This window comes from Bufo gargarizans, chromosome 1, assembly GCF_014858855.1.
Source record: "Bufo gargarizans isolate SCDJY-AF-19 chromosome 1, ASM1485885v1, whole genome shotgun sequence".
Lineage (NCBI taxonomy): Eukaryota > Metazoa > Chordata > Amphibia > Anura > Bufonidae > Bufo > Bufo gargarizans.
Genome location: NC_058080.1, coordinates 546,393,512 through 546,405,609, shown reverse-complemented (window position 1 = coordinate 546,405,609; position 12,098 = coordinate 546,393,512).

The window sequence follows — 12,098 nt, the reverse complement described above, 5'->3', positions numbered from 1 at the left end:
CCCTGTGCGAGATAACCTTGTGGCGCCCCCCCCCCCCCAAAAAAAAAAAAACACTGCTTGTTGCTGGCATCGTGGCATAGGCTGGCTGACTATCCAACCAAGTAGTTACCAGCCCTCACACCCCAAAGGCCGGTGTAATGTTATACTTCCCTAGTTCGTGAGATTTCCCTACCCTCGTCACTTCCGGTCGCACCGGACATGACGTGAGGAGGTGTGCCGCGCAGGCGCACAACGACAGGTTAGGGAAATTTCACAGCAGAGTGCGCATGCGCCAGGAGCCTCGCCGGCGGTTAGGGTAGGGAAAAACTATGGGCCAATGCGCAGGCGCAGTGATCGGATGGATGTTCTCAGCTGAACACCGGCCGACACTGCGCATGCATCGGGAGCCTCACCAGCGGTTAGGGAAGGGAAAAATTACGTACGGGCCAGTGCTTTTTCCCTACCCTAACCGCTGGTGAGGCTCCCAGCGCATGCGCAGTGTCGGCCGGTGTCCAGCTGAGAAAATTCGTTTCCAATGTAGTATTAATAACTAAACAATTAAATAATAAACATATTGCATTGTCTACTTACCGCCAGGACAATAAGATGATCTGGACTCTGGCTGCAGTCTGGCTCTGGGGACTCCATTGTCACTCTCTTCTACCTCCCCCCTCCCTCTCTTGTCACTCTTTCCCCCCCCCCCTTCCCTTGTCACTCTCATTATCCCCGCCCTCCCTTGTCACGCTCATTATTTCCCCCCCCCATCACTCTCATTATTTCCCCCCCCATCACTCTCATTATTTCCCCCCCCATCACTCTCATTATTTCCCCCCCCATCACTCTCATTATTTCCCCCCCCCATCACTCTCATTATTTCCCCCCCATCACTCTCATTATTTCCCCCCCCCATCACTCTCATTATTCCCCCCCATCACTCTCATTATTCCCCCCCATCACTCTCATTATTCCCCCCCCCACTCTCATTATTCCCCCCCATCACTCTCATTATTCCCCCCCATCACTCTCATTATTTCCCCCCCCCATCACTCTCATTATTTCCCCCCCCCATCACTCTCATTATTCCCCCCCCCCCATCACTCTCATTATTCCCCCCCCATCACTCTCATTATTTCCCCCCCCCATCACTCTCATTATTCCCCCCCCCATCACTCTCATTATTTCCCCCCCCCCATCACTCTCATTATTCCCCCCCCCATCACTCTCATTATTCCCCCCCCCATCACTCTCATTATTCCCCCCCCCCCCATCACTCTCATTATTCCCCCCCCCCCCATCACTCTCATTATTCCCCCCCCCCCCATCACTCTCATTATTCCCCCCCCATCATCACTCTCATTATTCCCCCCCCATCACTCTCATTATTCCCCCCCCCCCCATCACTCTCATTATTTCCCCCCCCATGTCACTCTCTTTCTTTCCTCCCCCCTCCCCACTCTCTTTCTTTCCCCCTCCCCACTCTCTTTCTTTCCTCCCCCCTTGTCACTCTCTTTCTTTCCTCCCCCCTCCCCCCTTGTCACTCTCTTTCTACTCCCACCTCCACCTCTAGTGTAGCGTGGCCGAGCTCTGTTAGGTCCGCGGTACAGGAGCATTTGTTTCCTGTACCCGGCCGGACTGACAGGAAGTGCACACTAAGTGAGCACTTCCTGTCAGTCCGGCCGGGTACAGGAAACAAAAGCTCCTGTACCGCGGACCTAACAGAGCTCGGCCACGCTACATTAACAGGCGCAGGATTCTTTAGACTAGAGCGGCAAGCGCTCAGCCTCAGCCACTCAGGCGGCGCAGAATGAGGGGCGCCGCCAGCCGCCCCCAACTTATATAAGCAACTTTTTTTTTTTTTAAACCGCAACGGGCGCCGGGCGCCCCCTGCTGAATATAGGAGGAGGGGGGGGGGGGGAGAAAACATAAGTGCCGCCTCGCCTGCCCATATTACATTGCGGGCTGTCGGCCGCCCGGCGCCCCTGTTGCTATGGCGCCCTGTGCGGCCGCACAGCCCGCACACCCCAAAGGCCGGCCCTGCCTACAGCAACTTTGAGAAGGTAGGTCCTGGGGAGAACATAGAAACATAGAATGTGTCAGCAGATAAGAACCATTTGGCCCATCTAGTCTGCCCAATATACTGAATACTATGGATAGCCCCTGGCCCTATCTTATATGAAGGATGGCCTTATGCCTATCCCATGCATGCTTAAACTCCTTCACTGTATTTGCAGCTACCACTTCTGCAGGAAGGCTTCAGGACGTATATATCGTGAAGAGGACCTGGTAGCTTTCCTCTACACCTAGAAGTCATCTCAGCTCTGATCGTGTCTATAATAATAAACTAGGGAGTTTCCTTAATAATCTATTAGTGATGAGCGGGAGGTGCCATATTCGATTTCGCGATATTTCGCGAATATTCGATTGAATATTCGTGTTATCCTTTTTTTTCTCTAATTTTTTTTGCCTCTTCTAAACTTAAGTTTTGTAAAATATGTACACTATTAAAAAAATTACTATAGCAGAATATTAGCTAAATTACAATCTATATGTAATGCAAGGCACCAACAAACAGACCAGTGATGAAAGCAAAAAGGTGTTTATTCACCAGAAACATAAACGTCCAGGACACTTGCTGGTAACAAGGAATAATAACAAAAAACCAGGCAAGGAGATTGCAGGAATAGTCCCAACCAGTGCTGAATGATGCTGTGCACTTGGCAGTCGAGTCACTCCAGATCTTGGGTCCGCTGTAAGGACAAAGTTCCTGGCAGTCTTCAGTCACTAGGAGTTGTGACCTATACCTGGTTGAGGGAAAATAACAGTGGGCACTGATCACCCTGAGAGACCTCCTTTTAAATGCCTGCTGACCAATCCCAGGGTGCCAAGTGTCCACTACCATAGGTGAACAAATTGCCCTGCACCTGAGTACAAGGCCTAAGGCAATCACAAGTTGATTAACCCATGGCTAGGCTCCCTAATCCACTTTGCTCTTGTGAGTCAGTATAATATGCGCCACTGGTCGACGAAGTGCATAAGAAGCGCGTACTCGCGACCGTGTATCCCTTTGCGAACCTGCCCTCGTGCGTACGCACGGACGCATGATTGACTCAGCGCGAGTATGCGAGCGCGTGGACCCAGATGCGGAAACGGAAGTCGCAGGAGACACCGGAGACAACCCTGGCCGCGGCGTCTTGTCACTCGCCTGGCCACTCTGTCCCCGGGACTCCGACGGTCCTCCCCTCCGATGTCCACGCGAACGCATCTCCGCACTGGCTCGCAAAGGGGTCAGCGCTGGTGCATCAGAGACACGCATAACCTGTCCCGCAACTCCACGAGGACCCCTCTTGGCTCCCCTGGAGTGCAAAGCAGGTGAGGATCTTACACTATATGTGTATTTTACGAATATTCTTAATATTGCTCTAACTTTGTCTTTTAGAATATTCGTAATATTGCTCTAACTTTGTCTTTTAGAATATTCGTAATATTGCTCTAACTTTGTCTTTTAGAATATTCGTAATATTGCTCTAACTTCGTCTTTTAGAATATTCGTAATATTGCTCTCACTTCGTCTTTTAGAATATTACGAATATTCTAAAAGACGAAGTTAGAGAAATATTAAGAATAAATGTAAAAAGTTGAAATCGCAATTCGATTATTATAACTTGAATTAATCGAATTGCGATTTCAACTTAACACTGCTATATTCCATATTCGTTAATTCTAGCCTAATATGGAATATAGCAGTGTTAAGTTGAAATCGCAATTCGATTATTATAACTTGAATTAATCGAATTGCGATTTCAACGTAATTCTCAAATCCGACAGTATATTCTAGTATATGGAGACGTTCCCATGGTGATGGGGACGCTCCATGAGCACGGAAGTCGGCAGAAGCGACAACGGGCACTGACTGGAGCAGCCAGGAATCCAAAGGACAGGTAAGAACAACTTTAGGGAAGTGGGAAAGAAAAAAATATAACAATAAAAAAAAAAATGAATATTCGATTTCGCGAAAATATAGAACTATATTCTAAATATTCGCGAAATCTCAAAGTTACGATATTCGAGAACAAAATTCGCAATTCGAATATTCGCGCTCAACACTATAATCTATCAAGTGTTTTATATCAACATAGGCTGGTTGAGGTGCTGTACATTGGATATATGTATATAGTGCAGTAAGTCTACTGTGTTAGATGCCACTTTTGCAGGGGGTGGGTGATTAGGGGCCCATCTTGCTCAGGGGCCCACTGGGAGAGTCGCCTGTACTCCTGTGGGCCAGTCCAAGCCTGGACGTATATATTGTGAATGTGGTGTTCAGACACAGTGGGGCAGATTTACTATTATTCTCACTTTGCACTGTCTTAGGCTAGTTTCACACTAGTGGCAGGGGGCATGCAATACTTTTAGTCGGCTGCCTCTCGCCGTGCCCGAGAGGCAGCCGACTAAATGGGGATGGAGCGGCAGTCCGGGGGCACATGTGAACTAGCGGCAGAACGGATCCGACAGGCTGTTCACCCGCCGGAACAGCCTGCCGGAATCCCCTGCCGCTAATGTGAAAGTACCCTAATAATACCAATCATAAATAGTACTTTTAGACAAATTTGCTATTCTGACAAATGGACCTTTATATATTTGGAGTATGCTAATTCCTACAACAGAATTCTGTCCATGCGACCAAAAAAAAAAATTGTCCATGAACCAAAATGTTGTCAGAGTTTTCGAACTATGGTACTTTCGCCACTTACTAGGAGACAGTAAGTAAGGCAGTGTAAACTTATACAGCGGCTGATGATGCCTGATACAGTAAATCTGCGCATCTTTAGACTATTCTAAAGAAGAATTTAGAGGGGCAGAGGAGCTGCTGATTGTTGGGAAGGAAGAGTTCCTTCCCGACAGTCGTCTGCTTGTTCTGTGGGGTTGAAGTTCTGCATTTACATGCAGCGACCAACTCCACAGGTGTTCCCTCGTCCTCATACAGCTGCATTGTTTCCGGGCAGCAGATCTCTGTTTAGACCCACAATCTGCTTTGCCAGAAACGATAATTTACGTGCCTGCACTAACGACAGTTTCACCCGATGAACAAGTGCTTTATTTGTTCATAAGGTGATTGGCTACACTTTTAGATGGCCAGAAAATCCACCCAAGTCCACCTTAACCCCTTCAGGACCGCAATCTGTATATATACGTGATAGCTGCACATACCCCGTGCAGCTACCACGTATATAAACGTCAAACAAGCTCTTTAATCCAAGCGCTGCAAAGCGCTTGGATTAAAGCTTCTGCCCCTGCACTGTATGCTGTCACGGAACAGCATACAGTGCAGTAATGCCGGCAAGGGACCAATCAGAGTGGCCCCTTGCCGGCAATCGATCCGATTGGTTAGTCTGTGCAGACTAACCAATCGGATCGCGGCAGTGTTAAAATGCCGGTTTCAGGCTCTGATCTGCGCTCTGCAGATCAGAGCCTGAAAGCCGATAGTGTTCCTCATGCACCCCCCCCTCCCCCCCCCATCTGTGCCGCTCTAAGACCATGATGCCCCACTGTGCCTCGCCGATCTGTGCCCTCATCTCCTTCCTGCCATGCGATCCGCCCCCTGCATTAATTTTCTAGCTGCCCCTCCGCCCCTCCTGTAGTTTGTACCCCCCGACTTATCCCCCCTCCCTTCCAGCGCTGCCCCCGATTCCCCATTCTGTGTGTGATGGCGGCAGCTCCATTCCTGAGCCGCCGCCATCAGCAGAGTGTCAGCTCTATGCTGACACTCTCCTGTAACCCCATAGATGCCGCGGTTGCGGCATCCATGAGGTTAACAGAGGGAGGGAGCTCCCTCTCTCCACCATCGGGGCTGCAGCGCTGTGATTGCAGCACCCGATGGTTGCCATGGCAACCGGACGCTTTGCAAAAGCGTCCAGTTGCCATGGCAAAGGTGTCCAGTGCTGCCACCTACAGGCAATCTGGAAGTATTATACTTTGCAATGCAAGAGCATTGCAAAGTATAGTACAACTATCAGCCCCACTGGATCTTCAAGATCCAAGAGGGAACTGATAAAAAAAAAGTGAAAATAATAAAAGTAAAAATAAATCAATAAATAAAAAAATGTAAATAAAAAAAGACATTGCCTTTTCCTATAAAAAAATGAAAAAATAAAATAAAATACACATATTAGGTGTCACCGCGTCCGTAACGACCGTCTCTATAAATATATCACATGATGGACCCCGTCCGATAAACACCATAAAAATAAAATAAAAAAAACATTGCCAAAAAAGCTATTTTTGTCACCTTACATCACAAAAAGTGCAACAGCAAGCGATCAAAAAGGCTTATGACCCCCAAAATAGTACCAATCAAACCATCACCTCGTCCCGCAAAAAATGATTCCCTATTTAAGACAATCGCCCAAAAAATAAAAAAGCTATGGCTCTCAGACTATAGAGACACTAAAACATAATTTTTTGGGTTTCAGAAATGCTATTATTGTGTAAAACTTAAATAAATAAGAAAAGGTATACATATTAGGTATTGCCACGTCCGTAACGATCTTCTCTATAAAACTATCACATGACCTAACTCCTCAGATGAACGCTGTAAAAATAAATAAATGAAAACTGTTCCAAAACAGCCAATTTTTGGGTCACCTTGCCCCATAAAGTGTAATAATGAATGATCAAAAAATCCTATGTACCCAAAAATGGTACCAATAAAAACCTCAACACTTTCTGCAAAAAACGAGCTCCTGCACAAGACAATCGGCAGAAAAACAAAAAACATATGTTCGTTCAGAAAACCAATCCAGCACAATCTACCTTCCAAAAACCGTATGGCATTCCTTTCCTTCTGCGCCCTGCCGTGTGCCCGTACAGCAGTTTACGATCATATGTGGGGTGTTTCTGTAAACCGCGGAATCAGGGTAATAAATATTGAGTTTTGTTTGGCTGTTAACCCTCAATGTGTTAAAGAAAAAAAATATATAAAATGGAAAATCTGCCAAAAAAGTGACATTTTTAAATTTCATCTCCATTTTCCTTTAATTCTTGTGGAACGCCTAAAGGGTTAACAAAGTTTGTAAAATCAGTTTTGAGTAACTTGAGGGGTGCAGTTTCTATATTGGTGTCATTTATGGGGGTTTCCACTATGTAAGCCCCACAAAGGGACTTCAGACCTGAACTGGTCCTTTAAAAGTGGGTTTTGGAAATTTTCTTTAAAATTGTAAGAATTGCTAACTTCTAAGCCTTCTAACGTCCTAAAAAATAAAATGACATTTCCAAAATGATGCCAACATAAAGTAGACATATGGGGAATGTTAAGTAATAAATATTTTATTAGGTATCACTTTCTGTTTTAGAAGCAGAGAAATTGAAATTTGGAAAATTGTGAATTTTTCATTTTTTTTTGTAAATTTGGGATCTTTTCATAAATAAAGGTGAAATATATTGACTCAAATATATGACTATCATGAAGTACAATGTGTCACGAGAAAACAATCTTAGAATGGCTTGGATAAGTAAAAGTGTTCCAAAGCTATTACCACATAAAGCGACACATGTCAGATTTGTAAATTTTGACCTGGACACTGGGGCATCAATGACCCTTGGTCATGAAAGGGTTAAGTTTAAAGGGCTTCTGTCACCCCACTAAACCATTATTTTTTTTGCTTACTTATAATCCCTACACTGCGATTTATGCCTACATAATCTAATTAATCATTTTGGTCCAGTAGATTTTGTCTAAAACATGCTTTTAAAATATGCAAATTACCTTGCTACCAGCAAGTAGGGCGGCTACTTGCTGGTAGCAGCCGCATCCTCCGATCCTAAAGACGCCCCCTCTGCATTGTGATTGACAGCGCCAGGGAACGGAATCGTTCTCTGCTGGCCCTGCCTGTTTGCATTCAAAATCTGGCACTTGTGCTGCGGCCTTACCTGTCTTCAATCGGCGCAGGCTCACTGAGAGGCGGCCGCTCGCTCGGCTGCTCCATCCTCAATGCGCCTGCATCGGGTGTAGATGTGACGTCATTGACTTACATTTCCCAGTTACAGTTACAAGTTGTTCCAAAAATGCCACATTTTCAATAATAAATCTGCCCCAGTGTAAATTTTGCCCAAACAAGACTATATAAACTGAAAGGTTTTTAATTTAAATAAGTGACAGATTAAAAGTAGTGTTGAGCGCGAATATTCGAATCGCAAATTTTAATCGCAAATATCGCCACTTCGAGAATTCATGAATATTTAGAATATAGTGCTATATATTTGTATTCACGAATAGTGTTGAATATTCTAATCGCTAATTTATCGTGAATATATTAGATTGTCGATTTTTGCAATCAAGTAAACAATGACTGGAGATCACAAATTCTTAAATTTGCGAATTTATGGCGAAATATCATGAATTCGAATATTGCCCATGCCGATCATCACTAATAAAAAGATTTACTGCCGATTTGCATACAATGTACTAGAGGTGAGAGATTATATGTTATAAATGTTCAGACCTGAAAAAGGATACTATTGCAAACATTAAGTAATCAAGAGCATTTCACTGGGTGAAAAATGCAGCAAAATTTCCCATGGATGGAACAAATTGTCTAATGGCTTGTTTTAGATATGTATAAACATATGATATATTTAGCTTTCTAGGTTACCTCAAATATACAAACTGTGTAATTGTGGGTGAAATGCTCCTTTAAATGCAAGGACAATCCTCCATGTCACTAAAAGAATTCTTTGAAGCATCCAGTCAGTTTTGTGGTGATGTCTTGCAGAGCGTACTATGACCACCTCTGAAACGGAAAATGGTTGTCTGTTTGCCAGGCAGCTGAATGCCAGCTGTTGCATCCATATTTCTGCCAGGGCCTGTTGCTGTGTATTAATCTGGGTTTAACACTAGCAGGACATTACAAAACAGTTGCTTAGGGGGTGAGTGACATTAAATCTAAACGTTTCCAAGCGTGGTCATTTTAAAGCTCATTAGCTTTGCTACACAGAAACATAGCAGCCTAGCACATTAGGAGCGGGCTGCTTGGCATGGTAGGAAAATATTTTACCCTCTATGACAAAGGTGTCAAAATAGTTTATTTGCTTAAACTGACAGGGACTCATTTTGCCCAAGGCCAGGAGCTGACTACTGGTAATATTACTGAGACTGTTCAAAGGGAGGCTAGTTATTTATTCCTACATACTCACTGGGCCCTATATCATTGTGTAATACAATGAAGGGAACACATGGTGGCCTAGTCCCGTTCATTGTATTAATGTTAATAAAGTTATCTTACCCGGTGATAGGTGTCATCCATGAGGATCAACTGTAAATTCGGTCAGTTATCTTCAACTTCACCATCATTGGATGGCAGCCTAACAGTCAAGGCGGGAGGACACCTGTAAAAGAAGCAGTTAAACGTTAGTTGCGCATTCACGGTGCAGAGAAACATCTGTAAGGACCTGCTACACTCAGCTCCATGGAAGAACTTTTAAAAGAGCTAATTTACAAAGCTGAATCTAATGGGGGCGAAGAGTGGCTTATCCCTATCTTACTTACCCTCTGATGACATTCCAGCATCCTCTGATGCTGTCTTCAGCGCAGTCCCCTGCAATAGCCCCGAGCTGATGGATTCTTTAATCTTCACCAGCGCGCGCAGTGAGGAGACGAGCATATCGGAGGGTGGAAAGAGAAATCGCAGGGATAGAGTAATATACTCACCTCATCCACCACCATCCCAAAAAAACTAGAAAATTTAGGGGGAGCTCCACAAAGCACTTTCCAAAAGAAGCACCTTTCCTCCTCTACCCCCTCCATCAACGTCCATCGGATCGCGCCAGGAGGGTGAGAAAAAAACTTCTCATGGTGACAATATTTCATTGCGCACCCCACCAGTTACCACCAACACTAGCATTTCATCAGAAAAAAAAAAATCTATTTATTTTATGATTTCATAAATTTCTTATCTCTCTTAGAGAAAAGTAGGATAGTATAGTTAATATATGGGAACAGCCTAGAATTCAACACAATGACAATTAATTGATGTTGACTAGTCAGCAATCTTCAACCCCCCTTGTTCCCATAACAGGCAAACCAGTACAACACCTTTTGGAAGGCATTCCTGACACATGTTTTAAGGAAGCTATGGTGTGTCATATTTCAACAATAGGTTTTCATCTTCATTTATCCACTAAAGAAAACATTTGGAAGAGAGATTATATGGATTTATTTTCTCTCCTTCCGTCAAATAAAGATTCGGGTAAATCTGACAAAAAAGAATCATAATATGAGAAAGAACCCAAAAATCCAAAAATAAAAAAAACAGATCTATATTCAATTGGATTCAAGCATTTTCTACTCAGCAGTTGTTGGTGAAAAGCATCCGGAACTCTGCAGTAGACTTTTCTACCATATGGATTCTGTCTTGGAAGCCTACCAAAATGTCGGTGGTAACACCTGGAATTCATATGACAAAATGTTTTGTCAGAAACTGGCGGTTTACCCGCATCTTCAATGGGGCAATAAGGATGTAGGCCTATGGCTTAACCTCATGCTGCCTAATAGATCACATCTTTTTCGACAGCCAACTAAACGCCAACTATATACTAAAAGAGGCATCTGCTTATCTTTTAATGAGAATCAATGCAATTGGGCATACAAGTGCAAATATCATCATGAGTGCACCTTCTGTAATGGAACCTATCCAGTATTCAAATGTTTTAAAAAGATGGGATTCGCTGAAAACTCAAACTCAAAAGATGCCCGGAAAAAGCATCGACTCCGGTGAAAATCCAAAAATTAATCCCATGACTAAGCTTGTATCCAGACAAGCACATGGCTGAGATGTTAGGTTTTGGTTTTTCGGAAGGTTTCTTTGTTCCAAAATACAAGGGCATAGGTTGTAAATGGGTCAAGAATCTAAAATCGGTTAATATTAATCCGGTAATGGGTAAAGATTTTTTTTTTCCAAAGAAATAGAAGAGGGTAGGGTAGCGGGTCCTTTTTCCGCTCCCCCCCTTCTTTAATTTTTGTTTATCCCCTATTGGTTTGGTACCTAAAAAATGTATTCACTCTTTTCGTTTAATTCACCACTTGTCCTATCCAAAAAATTATTCATTAAACAAGGAAATTGATAAAAATGTTGCCTCTGTCTCATATGCATCTTTTGACTAAGCTCTAAGAATATTGAACGATATGGGTCAAGATGCATTATTAGCCAAGACCGACATAAAATCTCCTTTCAGATTATTGCCGATGGGTTTCACACTATCATGCTTCTATTTCAAAGCCTTCTCCACCTTCCTAAATTGGATTTTTATATCAACCTCCCTCTAAAGGAAAAGCAATTCATTATCTCGATGATTTTTTATTTATTCGAAAAGGCGATTCAGAGGACTGCATGTTTCTACTTAAATATTTTTTAAACATGTCAAAAGAATTTAATATCCCACTTGCAGAAGAAAAAACGGTTCTTTCCACAACATACCTAACGTTCTTAGGTATCGATATTGACACAAGGAACATGCAATTTAGCATTTCATCTGAAAAAATTAAAAACACTAGAATCGCTATTTCCAATTTAATTACTAAGAAAAAGACTACTCTGAAGGATCTTCAATCCTTACTGGGTTCTTTAAATTTCATTTTAAGTGTGATTCCAATAGGTAGAGTCTTTTGAAAACGTTTGTATATGGCTACTAAAGGAAAAACATCACCATTCTCGCACATACGTATAAATAATGAATTAAAAGAAGATCTCAAAACCTGGTTGATGTTCTTGGCCAGTTTTAATGGTCATACTATATGGCAACAGGAATTTATTGATTCCAACGCATTAAAATTGTTCTCAGATGCAGCAGGATCGGTTGGTTATGGTGTCATTTTTCAAAATAGGTCTGCAGAATTCTGGCCTCCAACGGCTTAACAAAAAATTCAGTTTTTATAGAACTATTTCCAGTCCTGGTTGCTTTGGAAATTCGGAAAACTCATTTATTAAACAAAAGGATATTACTCCATTCTGACAATAAAGGAGTGGTCTACGTGTTGAACTGTTTGTCTTCAAAATCATTACCAGTTATTAAATTACTAAGGGAATTAGTCTTGGTCTGCTTATTTAACAATATCTGGATTAAAGCCAAAT